This window comes from Miscanthus floridulus, chromosome 15 (genome assembly GCF_019320115.1).
Source record: "Miscanthus floridulus cultivar M001 chromosome 15, ASM1932011v1, whole genome shotgun sequence".
NCBI lineage: Eukaryota > Viridiplantae > Streptophyta > Magnoliopsida > Poales > Poaceae > Miscanthus > Miscanthus floridulus.
Window position 1 is genome coordinate 2,575,532 of NC_089594.1, and position 16,887 is coordinate 2,592,418.

Sequence of the window (16,887 nt, forward strand, 5' to 3'; positions counted from 1 at the left end):
AGCCAATTAGCGCGTGAACCTTCAAGTGAGTGAATCACCACAATGAGGAGAAGCTTGTCGGCAAGCAAGTGAACCTCGATAAAAATCATTGTGTTCATCATTTGATTCCAAGGTGATTGGTCTACATTGTAATTCTCTCTTGTGATTGATTGGCTCCTTCCTCTACACGACGGTATAATCTTCTTGATCACTCTCTTTACTTTACCGCAAACTAGTTGACAAGCTCTTTAGTGTAGCTAGTTGTGAGAGCTTGCTTGCTTGGTTTGTGTGGCTCTTTAGTTAGCCTTTGAGAGCACACTAACATAGGTAGTGTTATAGCTTTTGTGTGAATAGACACTATCTAAACTAGAATTGTGGTAGGTGGCTTACATTTTGAGTAGGCTAGCGCTACACTTGCTTCACCTCATAATTATCTAACCATTTTGGTTAAGTATTGTTGTAGAAATTTTTATTAGGCTATTCACCCCCCTCTAGCCATTAGGACCTTTCAAGTGGTATCGGAGCCGAGGTCACCGTGATTTGAGGCTTAACAACCTTCGGTGTAAAAATGGCTCAAATCAACAACACCAAGAAGCCACCCCAATTTGATGGTACAAATTATCCTTATTGGAAGTCAAAGATGACCACACACATCAAGTTAATCAATAGAAAAGTATGGAAGGTAGTTGAAACCAAAATTGAGATTGGTGATCTGGAGAATCCCACCACCGCCAAAGAAGTGCTTCTCCAAAACAATGGCATTGCTCTAAGTGTTATTCATGATGCAATTGATGAAAGAACATTTGAGCAAATCAAGAATATTGAGATGGCTCATGAGGCTTGGAAGAAATTGGAAGAATCATTTGAGGGCACTCAAGCCGTGAAGGGTGCAAAGGCATACATCCTTAAAGAGAAGTTTGCAAGCTTCAAGATAAAGGAGGATGAGAGTGTGCCAGAGATGTTTCATAGGCTTCAAGTGCTTATCAATTATCTCAAAGCACTTGGAGAAGAGGTAAAGGACAAGGACTTCTCCCACAAGTTCTTGAGATGCTTACCTTCAAGATTTGGCACATTGGTCACAATTCTAGTGAGGAGTGGTTTGGACACCATGACACCAAACCAAGTGTTGGGAGACATCATGACCAATGATACATATAGAGATGAAGATGAGAAGGAAGAAAAGAATGAGAAGAAGGATGAAAAGAAGAAGAGTGTGGCATTCAAGGCCACATCATCCAAGGGCAAAGCTAAGCAAGAAACATCAAGTGAAGAAGATGAATTATGGGATGATGATGATGATGAGAAGATGGCTCTATTTGTTAAGAGATTTGGCAAGTTTATGGTGAAGAAGGGCTACCATGCTAGAAGAAAGAAGTCTTCATCCAAGAACAAAGAAGAGTCAAGAAGATGCTTCAAGTGTGGAAGCAAAGATCATCTTGTTGCTCAATGCCCATACAATAGTGACAATGATGATGACAACAACAAGAACAAGAAGAAGGACAAGAAGGAAAAGAAAGAGAAGAAGGACAAGATGGCATTCAAGAAGAAGGGTGGTTCATATGTAGTCACTTGGGATAGTGATGCTTCCTCAAGTGATGATGATGATAGTGATGACAACAAGACCACCAAGAAGAAGGTTCTTGCAAGCATTGCCATCAATGAGAAGCCTTCTCTCTTCGAATCTTCATCATGCTTCATGGCTAAGGCCACTAAGGTACAATCTTGTGAAGATGAAAGTGATGAAGAATATGATGATGATAATGAACATGAAAATGAAAATGATAGTGATAGTGATAATGATGAACCTACTAAGGATAAATTATTTGACATGCTAAAAGATGCTAAAGAACACTTTGACATTAAGAGAAGGGAATGCAAGAGCTTAAATAAGGAGGTAAAAGCCCTTAAGCAAGCCCTTGATGAGCTCAAAGCAACTCATGAGAAGCTAGAGGAAGCCCATGAGAAGCTTGGTAAGGCTCACAAAAAGCTTGAAAAGGCTCATTCCACTTTGCTTAATGAACAAGGTAAAAAGAATCATGTTGAAACTTGTGATGTAGGTTTAACTTGTGATATAATTGATGAATCACTATCAATGCCTATCATTGTTGATCCTACTAACCCTTCTTGTAGCACTTCCACTTCTACCTCATCTAGTAGTGACGGTCTCACTTGTGATGCCTCACTAGTGGTTGAGAATGAGAACCTTAAGAAGGAGGTCACTAAGCTCACTCACACCTTAGCTAAGGCTTATGGTGGTGAGGACCGCTTGCTTATGTGCTTGGGTAGCCAAAGAGCTTCTCTCTACAAAGAGGGATTAAGCTATACCCCCAAGAAAGGCAAGGCAGCTTTTACTCCTCACAAGACTAGTTTTGTGAAGAACAATGGTCGGTTTTGCATTAGTTGCAAGCAAGTGGGTCACAAAGATCAAGAATACAACAACAAGAGCAAAAATGCTAATGTATCCTTCATAAAGCTTGATTCATGCTATATGCTTACCAAGGGTACAAATGGTGTGAAGGCTAAGTTCATTGACAAACCATGGATGGGCTCAAAGAAGAAAGCCATTTGGGTGCCAAAGAGCTTGGTTACTAACCTTCAAGGACCCAAGCAAGTTTGGGTACCTAAAAAGAATTGATCTTCTTTTGTAGGTCAATTACAAAGCCAGAGGAAGGCATTGGGTTCTTAATAGTGGGTGCACTCAACACATGACCGGTGATGCAAGAATATTCAACTCAATCAACACCAATGGCAATGATGGTTATGATAGTATCACATTTGGTGACAATGGCAAAGGCAAGGTCAAAGGGCTTGGTAAGATTGCAATATCAAATGACATGAGCATATCCAATGTGTTGCTAGTAGAGAGCTTGAACTTCAATTTGCTATTCATGGCTCAATTGTGTGATATTGGATTCAAATGCATATTTGGGGTAGATGATGTAGAGATCATAAGTGTAGATGGCTCTAATTTGATCTTCAAAGGCTTTAGATATGAGAATCTATACTTGGTTGATTTCAATGCTAGTGAAACTAGATTATCTACATGCTTGTTCACTAAGTCTAGCATGGGTTGGTTATGGCATAGAAGGCTTGGTCATGTTGGAATGAAACAATTGAATAGATTGGTTAAGCATGACTTAGTTAAAGGTTTAAAAGATGTTGTGTTTGAAAAGGATAAGCTTTGTAGCTCTTGTTAAGCCAGCAAACAAGTTGGAAACACCCATCCTAAGAAAAGCATGATGAGCACTAGTAAAGCATTTGAGTTATTACACATGGATTTATTTGGGCCAACACAATACACTAGCATTGGTGGTAACAAGTATGGCTTTGTGATAGTGGATGACTACACTAGATACACATGGGTATTCTTTCTAGTGGATAAAAGTGATATGTTTGCAATATTCAAATCATTTGTCAAAGGCATTTACAATGAGTTTGACACAACCATCAAGAGAGTTAGAAGTGATGATGGTAGTGAGTTCAAGAACACTAAAATTGATGAGTTGTGTGATGAATTTGGAATTAGACATCAATTCTTGGCCAAGTACACACCTCAATCAACTGGCCTTGTTGAGAGAAAGAATAGAACACTCATTGATATGGCAAGGTCTATGTTTAGTGAGAACAATGTGAGTCAATCTTTTTGGGCCGAAGCTATCAACACGGCTTGCTATTGTAGCAACCGCCTCTATTGTCACCGATTGAAAGAGAAGACGCCATATGAGCTCTTGAATGGTAGAAAGCCAAACATTGCATATTTTCGGGTCTTTAGTTGCAAATGCTATATCTTGAAGAAAGGCACTAGATTGGGCAAGTTTGATAAGAAATGTGATGAAGGATTCTTACTTGGTTATTCCACTACAAGAAAAGCATATAGAGTTTGGAATTTGGATAGTGGTACTCTTGAGGAAGTTCATGATGTTGAATTTGATGAAACCAAGGGTTCACAAGTAGAGAATGAAAACTTGGAACATGTTAGAGGCATTCAACTTTCAAATGCCATGAAGAACATGGATATTGGTGAACTAAGGCCTAGGCAAGTAAATAATGATGAAGATGATCAAGTGCAAGTACTCTCTAACTCAAATGAGCAAGAGAATACAATTCAAGCTAGTGAAAGTGGCTCTCATGATATTGATCAAGATCAAGTGGCTAGTACATCATCTCAACCCAATGATCAAGCAAGTGCAAGCAATCAAGTTCCATTGCTCCAACCAACAAGTATTGCAAGAGATCATCCTTTGGATACAATCATTGGTGATATTTTAAGAGGTGTACAAACAAGATCAAGATTGGCATCATTTTATGAACACTTCTCATTTGTGTCATCCATTGAACCAAAGAAGATAGATGAAGCTTTGAAGGATGTTGATTGGATGAATGCTATGCATGAAGAATTGAATAACTTCACAAGAAATCAAGTATGGGAATTAGTAGAGAGACCAAAGGGACACAATGTGATTGGAACCAAATGGGTCTTTAGAAACAAGCAAGATCAAGATGGGATAGTAGTAAGGAACAAAGCAAGATTAGTAGCACAAGGCTATACTCAAGTTGAAGGTTTTGACTTTAGAGAAACATATGCCCCGGTTGCTAGATTGGAAGCAATAAGAATCTTGCTAGCCTATGCTTGTGCCCACAACATCAAGCTCTATCAAATGGATGTTAAGAGTGCATTTCTCAATGGTTACATCATTGAAGAAGTATATATCGAGCAACCTCTCGGTTTTGAAGATGACAAGAAGCCCAACCATGTGTACAAGTTGAAGAAAGCTTTGTATGGTTTGAAGCAAGCACCTAGAGCATGGTATGAGAGATTGAGGGATTTCCTACTCTCTAAAGGGTTCATAATGGACAAGGTTGACACCACTCTTTTCATCAAGAAGATTGGAAAATATCTATTTGTGTTGCAAATCTATGTTGATGATATCATATTTGGATCAACCAATCGAGACTTTTGTGATGAGTTTGGAAAGATGATGGCTAATGAGTTTGAGATGTCCATGATTGGAGAATTGAGTTACTTTCTTGGTCTTTAAATCAAGCAATTGAAACATGGTACATTTGTAAGTCAAGGAAAGTACATCAAGGACATGATCAAGAAGTTTGGCATGAGTGATAGCAAAGTCATTAGTACACCAATGGGAACCAATGGCAACTTGGATAGTGATGCAAGTGGAAATATGGTGGATCAAAAGTTATATCGGTCTATGATTGAAAGCCTACTCTATGTGACCGCATTAAGGCCGGATGTCATGTTTAGTGTATGCATGTGTGCAAGATTTCAAGCCTCACCAAGAGAAAGTCATTTGAAGGCTACAAAGAGGATATTGAGGTACTTTAAGCATACACCAAATGTTGGTTTGTGGTATCCCAAAGGAGCAAAGTTTGAGCTAGTTGGTTACTCCAACTCGGATTATGCGGGATGCAAGGTTGAAAGGAAGAGCACATCGGGCACATGTCAATTGTTGGGAAGATCACTTGTTTCATGGTCATCAAAGAAGCAAAATAGTGTTGCATTATCAACCGCCGAGGCCGAATACATATCCGCCGGTAGTTGTTGTGCACAAATTCTTTAGATGAAGGCCACCTTAAATGACTTTGGAATTAAGTTCAAGAAGTGCCATTGCTATGTGACAATGAGAGTGCAATCAAGTTAACCAACAATCCAGTGCAACATGCAAGAACAAAGCACATTGATGTACGCCACCATTTCATAAGAGATCACCAACAAAAAGGGGACATATGCATTGAGAGTGTGGGCACCGAAGATCAACTTGCCGACATATTCACCAAGCCATTGGATGAGAAAAGGTTTTGCAAGCTAAGGAATGAGTTGAACATATTGGATTTCTCAAATATGTGTTGATGCACCCCCCCCCCCCACTTATATGACATGCCTCTCCTTCGAGCAATCCAAGGTAAAAGTTGATTGGCATGACATACATCGTTGCTAAGGACATGGTTAGTGCATCTAGTCACATTCTCAAATATGGTTAGTGCATCTAGCAATCCAAGGTATATTTAGAACCTTTGTGGTCATTGATGACAAAGGGGGAGAGAAACAAAGATAGTAGTAAAAATAGTAAAAATAGTGAAAAAGGGGGAGACATATCATAAAGAGAGAGAAACATAAAGATAACTTGATATATGAGAAATATGACAAAGGAAATGGATCAACTAAAATTTAGAGCACACAAGTAGGGGGAGCAAGCTCATGAACTTATATGGTGCATTTGAATGTGCATTTCATATGTTTTGCTTGCATGGCACAAGTTTTAGATTGCGATATCCATGCTTGTGTGGTGTATGCTAGTTGTCGGTTTAAATGATGAAATGAAAAACTAGCATGCATAGGATATCTAGTGATTTTATTTCCAAATATTTCCAAGTGGTATTGAGCTAACCATGATGCTAAGGATGGTATAATGGTGCACTCTGATTGGTATCACGCTTCAAAGGTCCATCTCTTATACCTTAGCATTATTTGGTAGACATTGTCTCCTATATTTCCTATCCAAGCATATGTGCAAGCTACAATCCAAACTCTTAGCACATATGTAGGGGGAGCAATTGCTACCATTTGGGGTTCATGAAACTTGTCCATATCCTTTTACATATGGTAAATATGCTTGGACAAGCAACATGGATTCAATGGAATTTTAATTAATATCTTTGTATAAGGGTTGTCATCAATTACCAAAAAGGGGGAGATTGAAAGCTCTTGTTTGGTTTTGGTGAATTGATGAAACCTAAGTGCTAACCTAGTTTATCAAGTGATCATGAGATAGGTAGCACACTTCAAGAGGAGAAGCCAATGAAGATCATAGCATGACAATGGTGATGGCATAGTGATGATCAAGGGCTTAAACTTGAAAAGAAGAAAGAGAAAAACAAAAAGCTCAAGGCAAAGGTATAATTTGTAGGAGCTATTTTGTTTTGGTGATCAAGACACTTAGAGAGTGTGATCATATTTAGGTTTGATAGCCGTACTATTAAGAGGGGTGAAACTCGTATTGAAATATGGTTATCAAAGTGCCACTAGATGCTCTAACTCATTGCATATGCATTTAGGATCTAGTGGAGTGCTAACACCCTTGAAAATGTTTGTGAAAATATGCTAACACGTGTGCACAAGGTGATACACTTGGTGGTTGGCACATTTGAGTAAGGGTAGAGAAGTTAGAAGTGAAATGGAGTTGGTCACAATGATGCTGGCGTCGGTCAACTGACCGGACGCTGGGTCGCTCTGCGACCGGACGCTGAAGGGCTGCATCCGATCATGTTGTCGGTCGGCATAGTGATTAGGGTTAAGCACCGAACGCTGGGCTATGTTCGGTCAAGCATGACCGGACGTGTCTGGTCGGCAAAAACTTGTTTTGTACCCTTACTGTAAATGACCGGACGCTGAGGGATCAGCGTTCGGTCAACTCTATCAAAGCGTCCGGTCAACTTGTCGACCATTGAGATCAAACGTTCACCGTTGAATGCAGGAGACACGTGGCCACCATCGGGCGACTGGACGCTGAGGACAGCGTCCGGTCAGGTGGACCGGAGCGTTCGGTCACCCCGATCAGTACCCAGTGAAGGGGTACAACAGCTCTATTTCATGGGGGCTTCTATTTAAGCCCCATGGCCGGTTCAAGCTCACTCTCTTAGCCATTAGCATTGACATAGCAACCTTGTGAGCTTAGCCAAAGCCCTCCCACTCATCTCCATCATTGATTCATCATCATTGTGAGATTGGGAGTGATCCAAGTGCATTGCTTGAGTGATTGCATCTAGAGGCACTTGGTGTTCGTGTTTCGCTGCGGATTTCGCTTGTTACTCTTAGTGGTTGCTGCCACCTAGACGGCTTGGAGCAGGGAGGATCATTGAGTGAAGGGTGGTGATTGTCTCCAGCTCCGATCGTGGTGATTGTGAGGGGTTCTTGACCTTTCCCCAACGGAGAGCCAAAAGGTACTCTAGTGGATTGCTCATGGCTTGTGTGATCCTCATCTTGTGTTGGTTGTGCGGCACCCTTTTGAAGGTTTGGTGTGTGAAGCCAATTAGCGCGTGAACCTTCAAGTGAGTGAATCGCCACAACGAGGAGTAGCTTGCCGGCAAGTAAGTGAACCTCGATAAAAATTATTATGTTCATCATTTGATTTCGAGGTGATTGGTCTACATTGTAATTCTCTCTTGTGATTGATTGGCTCCTACCTCTACATGATGGTATAGTCTTCTTGATCACTCTCTTTACTTTACTGCAAACTAGTTGACAAGCTCTTTAGTGTAGCTCGTTGTGAGAGCTTGCTTGCTTGGTTGGTGTGGCTCTTTAGTTAGCCTTTGAGAGCACACGAACATAGGGTAGTGTTATAGCTTTTGTGTGAATAGACACTATCTAAACTAGAATTATGGTAGGTGGCTTGCATTTTGAGTAGGCTAGCGCTACACTTGCTTCACCTCATAATTGTCTAACCATTTTGGTTAAGTGTTGTTGTAGAAATTTTTATTAGGCTATTCACCCCCCTCTAGCCATTAGGACCTTTCAACATCCTACAACGTGATTGTCATCTCACCGCAAGGAAGGTGGAAGGTGTGGGTCTCCGGCCTCCACCTATGGGGTTACATTTCAAAATTACAAATGTTAGTAGTAACAAAAAAATGAAGATAAGGTAACAAAAATAAATAAAGTCCCACCTGTCGACAACTGCAGTGAGTAGTGAGGGGTCAAGGACCAGTAGCTCGGAGTTGAAAACCCAGGCGAGCTCAAGGAAGCCAGCACACCGTATGTAAGGCGCGTATCGCTTGTCCAAGCGGTGCCCTAGGTGCATGCGTGGCCTCAGAGGAACCAAGGGCACCGGAGAATAGGTGAGCTCGGTGGTCCCTATCGTAGTGCTACTCAAGAAGGGGTAGTCTGGATGTTGATCCATCCTGTTTCAAATTAGAAATGAAAAAGTTAGTAAAAACATTAAAATTAATACAATATGATGGAACATGAGTGCATAAATTCATAGGAAATTAAAAAGTAACATTACTAAGCATAGCAAATATTAACATTAATAGAAAATGATGCAACATGTGTACATACATAAAAGTTAAGCAAAATTAAATGTAACATTAACTTATTAAAATATGGGCAACATATACACCTGCTGCCCTTGTCTTCTATAGCTGCTAGCCTTGTGACCAGGTTCGTGGCAAACGGAGCACAAATTGGTACCACGCGCCTAGTCAAAGCCCCCTCCCCCATCTGTATTTGTCTCTGTCGTAACCTCTCATAGCGTCCATGTCACCCTTAAGGTGCTTCTTCTTCCTCCTACCCTTCCCTACCTTCAGCAGATCTGGATCCCGGAGGTAGTCGAGACCATGGTAAGGCGACCACTGTGTCGGGTCAAGGTATAGCTTGAAACTAATCTCCCATATACTGACGGTGTTCGACTGGAGATATAAGGGTGACATATATGGCACAGCTTGGTAGTCATATCCGTGGGCCCTGTAGGCCGTGATCATGTGGGAACAAGGGGCATGCATAATCTGAGGCATGTTGCAACTGCACTCTACCTTTTCAAGATCCACTCGGTAGTTGCGACCACCATAACGTTCGCCGCCCAACATTGTGCCACCCTTGGCCCGTACATTATAAACCTGCCTATTTGGTCCATAGGCCTCGGTAGTATGCTGCTACGCCCAACACTTAGCCTCATACAGATGTTCTTTTCTGGCCTATCCCCATGGCAAAATGTCATCTGCGACCCTACTCTGCACAAGGCCCGACCCCTTCACAAAATATTCATTGAACTTGTGAAACAAGAACTCAATGATCGAACTCTGGACATCGGCAACGCTCGAACTCCGGTGAAGACCTTGTTGAATGACTCCATTGAGTTGGTGGTAATGATGCCGTACCTGAAACTTCCCTCATCATATGCTAATGCCCACTTGGGCTTATCTACCATCTACCCCTCCAACCAGGCCTTCCCCTCTCTGTTTAGCATCTTGTATAGTTCTTTCTTTGTCTCCTCGAACTGGTGCTCTATACGTACACAACAAAGGGCCTTAATCTTGTCACATACCTCCTTCTTCCTCTGACGATGCTAGAAATTAGCGGCGAAATGTCGCATGCACCATCTGTGGACTAGAGGCAAGAACCCTTCAAGATGTTCTTCTGCAGCATTAAGTAGGCCTATGTGATGGTCAGAGATCATACATATCATGTGAGAGGGGCCAAGCACATGTACACATAGGAGCCGCATGAACCATGACCATGAATCAACATACTCTCCCTTGGCCAAAGCAAATGCCATTGGTACTATCTGATCCTTCGGATCCATAGCGGCAGCCATCATCAACACGCCCCTGTACTGTCCGGTTAGGAAAGTGCCATCAACAAATATGACTGGCTGACAATACTGGAAGGCATGTTCCGTCTGAGCAAACAACCAAAACACACACCGCAGGACCTATTTCACCTCACCGGTGTAGTGGTTTTGCCAGTACTTCCCTCCGGTGTCTATAAACCATTTCAAGCTGGGGTTGTAGTGAGTCACTGCACACAATATACTAGGAACGCTATTGTACGCTTCCTTCCAGCTACCCCAACAAATCTCTAGGGCAATCTGCTTAGCACACCAAGCCTTTCCGTACTTTGACTCATAACATGTGAATCTAAGTATGGACCGAATCAAGTACGACACCGAAACGTCGTTATCGTCATCAACGAGGCCCAATATGCGATGGGCAAGATATCATGCCGCGAGCTGAGGATGATTTTCCTTTCCCTTATTTGACAGGCATGTGTGGGGTTAGACCACTTTAGTTATCCTCCACTTGCCATCGCTCTCTTTCTTCCGAGCATTTAGCCTCCATAGACAACCTGGCTTGCAAATCACATGGTACCTCAACTCCTTGTTAGAATGAGTGACAGTGTAGAGCCAATGGTGATACACCGCATAGTCCTGAAGAAACAGTTTCAGCTCAGACATTGTATTGAATACCATCCCCTTGCTAAGGATTACATTCTCATGGTTGTACAACTATTTCCTACACATCTGTAGGCCGGTGTCACAAACTGCCATATCTGTCAGGCTGACGTCCCTATAGTTCGGAACGCCACGAAAAGGTATGTTCATTGACCTCTGTTGCATCAGCTCCATCGCTGTGCAAGGCTCTAGTGGAACGTACTGTTGTGCTTCACTCAACCTAACCCATGAATCAAAGGGGGTAACATCCTCTAGCACATCTCTGACTAGTCTTCCCTGGACTGGCATAGCATGCCGTTCTTGACTTGGTCCTAGCACATCTCTGACTACTCTCACCTTAACAGGTACTGGCATAGCATCTCTGCCTCCTTGCTCATTGTTTGAGTCCTCTGAATCACTGTTATTGTCATCACCAATCCTTTCCTCCTCCACCTGCTCCTCCTCGTCCTGCTCCAACTCATCCACATTGAAGTCATTGTTTATAAGGCCTACTGACATCCGCCTAGATTCATCGACTCCCATTTGAGACGAATAAAGTTGCTCCTGTGTCAGCTAACCATCCATCTCCATATCTCCTGGTGTTGCATCCACATCGACCCCCCATTCATGTCCATCGCCTCCAACTCCGTCAAAGGATGACTCGTCCTCCACATCCTCAATCTTGTACCCGTTCTCCACCACCACCTCAGCCATGGTCACATTTGACCCTTGGATTACCCTTGTGTAGCAGGACCAGTGAGCCTGGTCGCGTAAAGGCATTAGGACGTAGTGTGCCCTAGTCTTCCCACTATCAAACCTCCCCTTCAGTGTGAATTCCCCGTCAAACTTTTCCTTCACACGCAAAACAAGATCGCTGAAGCTAGGAGGATCATCAAACATTTTCAATTCTTCTTCCATATCCTCAAACAAACCATCTTGTTTCCTAACACTTCCTCCATAAAACAAGCGGACTAAACAATCCATCTACAAAACCATTTGAGAAAACTTCATCAAGTCTTCGAAATGGATAGAGGAAACAACTAATTATAACCTAGAGGAAACACTAAAACGTGCAATATTTAACCTAAGTAACTAATCATACTTCTGTTACCTATACTACAAACTAACTATACTAAGTGATCTAACTAACTAAAATAAGGTACCCAAGTAACTAAATGTACTAAAATAACTAACTAATCTAACTACCTAACTATAATAACCTAAGTAACAAATCTAACTAACTAACTACACTAACCTAACTAAATACACTAACTAAACGACCTAATCTAACTACCTAAACTAATCATCAAGTTTTGCTACAAACCCTGAATACCAAGCAAATACTTCAATCAACCATTCAAATAACCAAATCGAGAGGGGGAGTACCTTGGCTACGAGGAAACAAGGATAGGGGGGTCACCCCTGCCCACAGACAGCGAGGAGATGGCCACCGGCAGGAGGTTGCTGCGAGGGAGTGAGGGAGGGAGAGGGAGACAGAGGGGCCAGCGGTTCAGGGGAGGGAGGGAGAGAGAGGGGCCGGCGGTGGCCGCGGGCGGCGACGGCGGGCGGAAGCGGTGACGGCGAGCGACAGCGGCGGCGGCGGCGAGCGGCTCAGGAGAGGGAGGGGGAGAGAGGGGCCGGTGGCGGCGAGCTGCAGCGGCGGCGGCTGGATCTAAGCGAGCGAGTGAGAGAGAGCGAGAAACTAGATGCGGCCCGTTATTAGCCTCTGCCACTCCAGGCTGGGTGGCGCGGCAGAGACTGCCACGTCAGCTAGTCAGCGCTCTGTTGACCAGCCTCTCCACGCCATTATTTTGCCACACCATGCAACTAGGCGCGGCCAAAAGTGTTTTTTTAAATCTGTGTTAGATTTTAAATAGTTTTAAAAAAAGTGTTAAAATAAAAAAAATCGGGGGAGTCGGGGCGGGGGGAGGGGGGGGGGGGGTCGGCGTGGGGCATGGCCGCTGCGACTCAAAGCCCGAAGGGGACTCTAAGTACACCTTGTAAAACGAGTCATACAATATATCTCAAGTCCATTGTTACAACAAATGACTAAAAATGCTTAAATAAAGTTGGGGAAGCTGAAATATCCTTTTTATATATGTCCTTCTAATCATAAAAAAAATAAAATATCATCTCTTCTATATATGTCCACTGTTACAAATGACGATCATATCCAAATAATTCTTAAGTGTATAAGAAATCTTGATAGCACTACTGTTTTTAAATAAGCAGTAATGCTATATGTACTTATCAAACATGCACACTAGCAGTTAACTACATTCGACATAAATGGTAATTTGGCCAGCTTGGTTAAAAGACAACACCAACAAAAAATTCAGACATAGCCACTTAGAAACATATCCAAACACAAAAGATCATATATGCATGTATATAGAATGAATAGCTCAACTTATGCAGATATGCATACTCACACTACTAGAAATCCTTTCATCTATGACAATTTGAGAATGACGATTCAGATTTTGGTCACTGAATAAGGTTAATTAATGACGATTCTACCTTGATCGTCATGGATGTTGGATGTGGGCGTCATCCCCTTCGTACAACTGTGACGAAGTAAAAGCATTCGTCATATAAATGAACAGAGCTTCGTCATAGAAGTGAAACTGTACAGTTTCACCGTTCAAGCCCCACCTGTTAGATAATGCTCTTCGTCATAAAAGTGGGTTTTTTAAAAAAATGTGCGTTGCCTGAGAATCGAACCCAACACCTACTAGCTCAAAAAAAAAAGTCAGCTTACCAGTATTATTTGCATTCTGTAATGAAATCAGCATGTGCACTTGTGATGAATTATCTGACCTTTCTGTGACGATTTGGTAATTGATTCTGTGATGAATTTCTATTTACTTCAGTGACAAAAATGAGAACCTATCACAGCAAGCCTTGTGGCCCAATAAAAAGTGGACACGTGGACCATCCACATCACAAGCCACGTCAGCTGCCACGTGGTCGGACACATCACCTGCAGTGTGGATGCGCCACGTGGACAAGACACGTCAGCTGCCAACGTGGTAGACGTCGTCTGGCCGCCTAACAGACGGCAAGTCATGACGAAAAAGGGGCTATATCAATGACGAAAATAGATCATCATAGAAAGAATACACTTCTATGACAATGGCTATTTCGTCATAGAACAAATGCACATCTATGACGAAAATAGACGTTTCATCACGATAGGTAAAATATGACGCGCATTCAATGACGAATACCATATCGTCACAAATTCGTCATAAAATAATATATGTGACGATTTTGGAGTCTTCAGTGACAAAAGAAGAGCATCATTGATGTACACATCCCTAGTAGTGTCATATGAGTCTTCCTCTACATAAATGGATAAGTACCACAAGATATCACCACACTGCACTAGCTAGATCATATGGTGAGATCAAGAGTACTTGTCCTTGTTGGATGCGCTTTCCCTTTTTCCATATTGAGACCTAGGACTTTATGATGACCACCACTACTGGTCCTCACACAAGGAGGAGATGGGAACAAAGAAAGAGATAGCCGAGTATCATCAGTTGCACTCTCGACTTCTTGATCCCCGGCATTATTCTCCTCTTCTTGATGTCTTCCCCAGGTACAACCTGATCTCTTTATTCTCTTGTCCCGGCGTGGGCCGATATCCATGCAAGTTCGAGATCAAGCGGATCATGGTGGATATTATCCTCATTGCTGGGCAGTCGTCGTTGATGATGATTCATGAATTGATCATTTTGATATGATAAACACCTTTGAAGAGTAGATGCTGGAGTGCTGCTAGCTCTAGCAGTATACTGAGCACGAGTTCTAAGGAATGCGTCGGCTTCAGCTGTTGATGAGTAGTAGGGTTTTGATCCAAGAAGATGGTGACTGTGAAGCAAATACGATGGATCATGGAAATTGTTCCAATGGGGCCATGCACCAAACCTAGTCCACATAAACCAATTAATGACATTATTAGTTCGAGAACCATGTGCTGCCTGCCTATTGTTGAGACAAGAAAAAGGCGTAGAAATTTAATGGGATTTTATTTGCATGTGTTCCATGCATGATCACCCATGGATCCATCCAACTACCTTGCTGACAATATGGTACTAGCACCAGTACGTCTGGCCGTGATGCAAGGAGAGATGGCCGAGGTTGTACGCTTGTCCCGCGTCCTGCAACTGATGAACATCTCTCCATGAACCAGTACCTATCACTGTAAAAGAGTAGTATAACTTACCATGTCAAGGGATAGTTATTATTATTATATACATGATCAATAATTAACCGAGTCTACGAACTGAAACAACGAGATGCTGCTCAAGAATTAGTCTTACCCTGGCCCGAGTCGTCGATCTTCTTGCTCCTATACATCTGAAAATCATCAAAAGAAAATATGGAACATGATGGAATTAACCAGCAAGAAATTAAATTTAACCAAACTAGGATAAGGGATGAAGAGATCTGCAGATCTGCATATACTTGGAGATGGCTCTTGACATGGCTTATGCTAAGCCCTTTAACGTTCATCAATTGAACAACGAGCTTGGGAGTTGCACCTATACAATCACAAGCATTCATGAAATGAACTGAAATCACGATATACACACACACACACACACACACACACACACACACACACACACATATACTTGGAGATGGCTCTTGACATGGCCTATGCTAAGCCCTTTAACGTTCATCAGTTGAAGAACGAGCTTTGGAGTTGCACCTACATACACACAAGTGACACAACACAAGCATCCATGAAATGAACTGAAATCACCTGACAGACAGACAGACAGAGAAAGAGAGAGACATTGATTTACTGAAACTAGCTAATATATAATCAGGAGATGGACAGGTGGTTGCTTACGGTCTTGGCCGCCGAGCCTGTCGACGGCGCGGAGGAAGCATAGGTGGAGCTCCGGCGTCCAGCGGAGGCGGGGGTTCTTAGACCGGACGTAGGGCCGCACTGAGGACGGCGAGGCGCCGGCGGCTTTCCTGCCGCTGTCCCCACCGGCTTCATCCAGCTCCACCGTGCTGCTATTGCTTGAGCTCCCGTCATGACCGGCGCGAGGCACGTCGGCGCCAGCAGCATCATCCTCCCCGTCGTCCCCGGCCTGGCCGCCGGACAGCCGCAGCAGCTGATCTGCAGAGCTCTCATCGCAGCCTTTGCTACCTCCCGCCATGCATGCGCGACCGGTGGACGATCACCGGCGCCGGCGGCCAACTCTATCAACAAGAAGCTACTAGCTCTAGTATAGTAGATGTTGATGGGTGAGCTGAGGTCCAAGTCCAACTCGCTCTTGTGACATCTTGTGTTGTTATTGCATCATGCCGGCCGTTACCGATCTAGCTAACACTCAAAAGAAGTAGCAAGATAGAGAGAGGGCCAAAACAAAGGTGAGGTCATGGATCATTCTATCTATCCATCCATCCATCTAACTAAATATATGTGTGTGTCTGCATATAGGCATAGGCGTTGTGTGAGACGACAAGTGATCTCATATATATATGAACACCCCATATATATATTTATATATGGCTTTTCAGAAAAGAAGTACTAGTACTAGTGAATCAAGGCAAAAGGTTGGGAAAAGGTGAAACTACAACCAATCCTAACTGACAAACACTACAGAAAATATATAGTACTGTGTGGATTGTGGACTAATCAGCGTTGCCCTAAAGTCTTTGGCTTGTGTTCCATATTGGTCATACCAGGAACTAATCTTTTTGTTTGTATCAGCTTTATTTATTTCTGTCTCCATCTGGTACGGCAGGAGCGGAGCAGTGTAGACGACTGACTAGCTAGAAGGTACGGTGTGAAAGAGAATGAAGGAAGATAATAGTCATGCCAACTGTGATTATTATAAGTCCAATATAATGCATGTGAGACAGAGAGGACAATATTCATGCACATGACACACTACCGGAGGCGGCTTCTTTACCGAGTGCCTCAGGCACTCGGCAAAGG

General features: G+C 42.8%; 1 pseudogene; it reads right to left on the minus strand.

Annotated features, from left to right (window-relative positions):
* Positions 1 to 14,266: 14,266 nt before the first annotated feature.
* On the minus strand, positions 14,267 to 16,102 carry LOC136509489 (transcription repressor KAN1-like; annotated as a pseudogene).
* Positions 16,103 to 16,887: the final 785 nt, after the last annotated feature.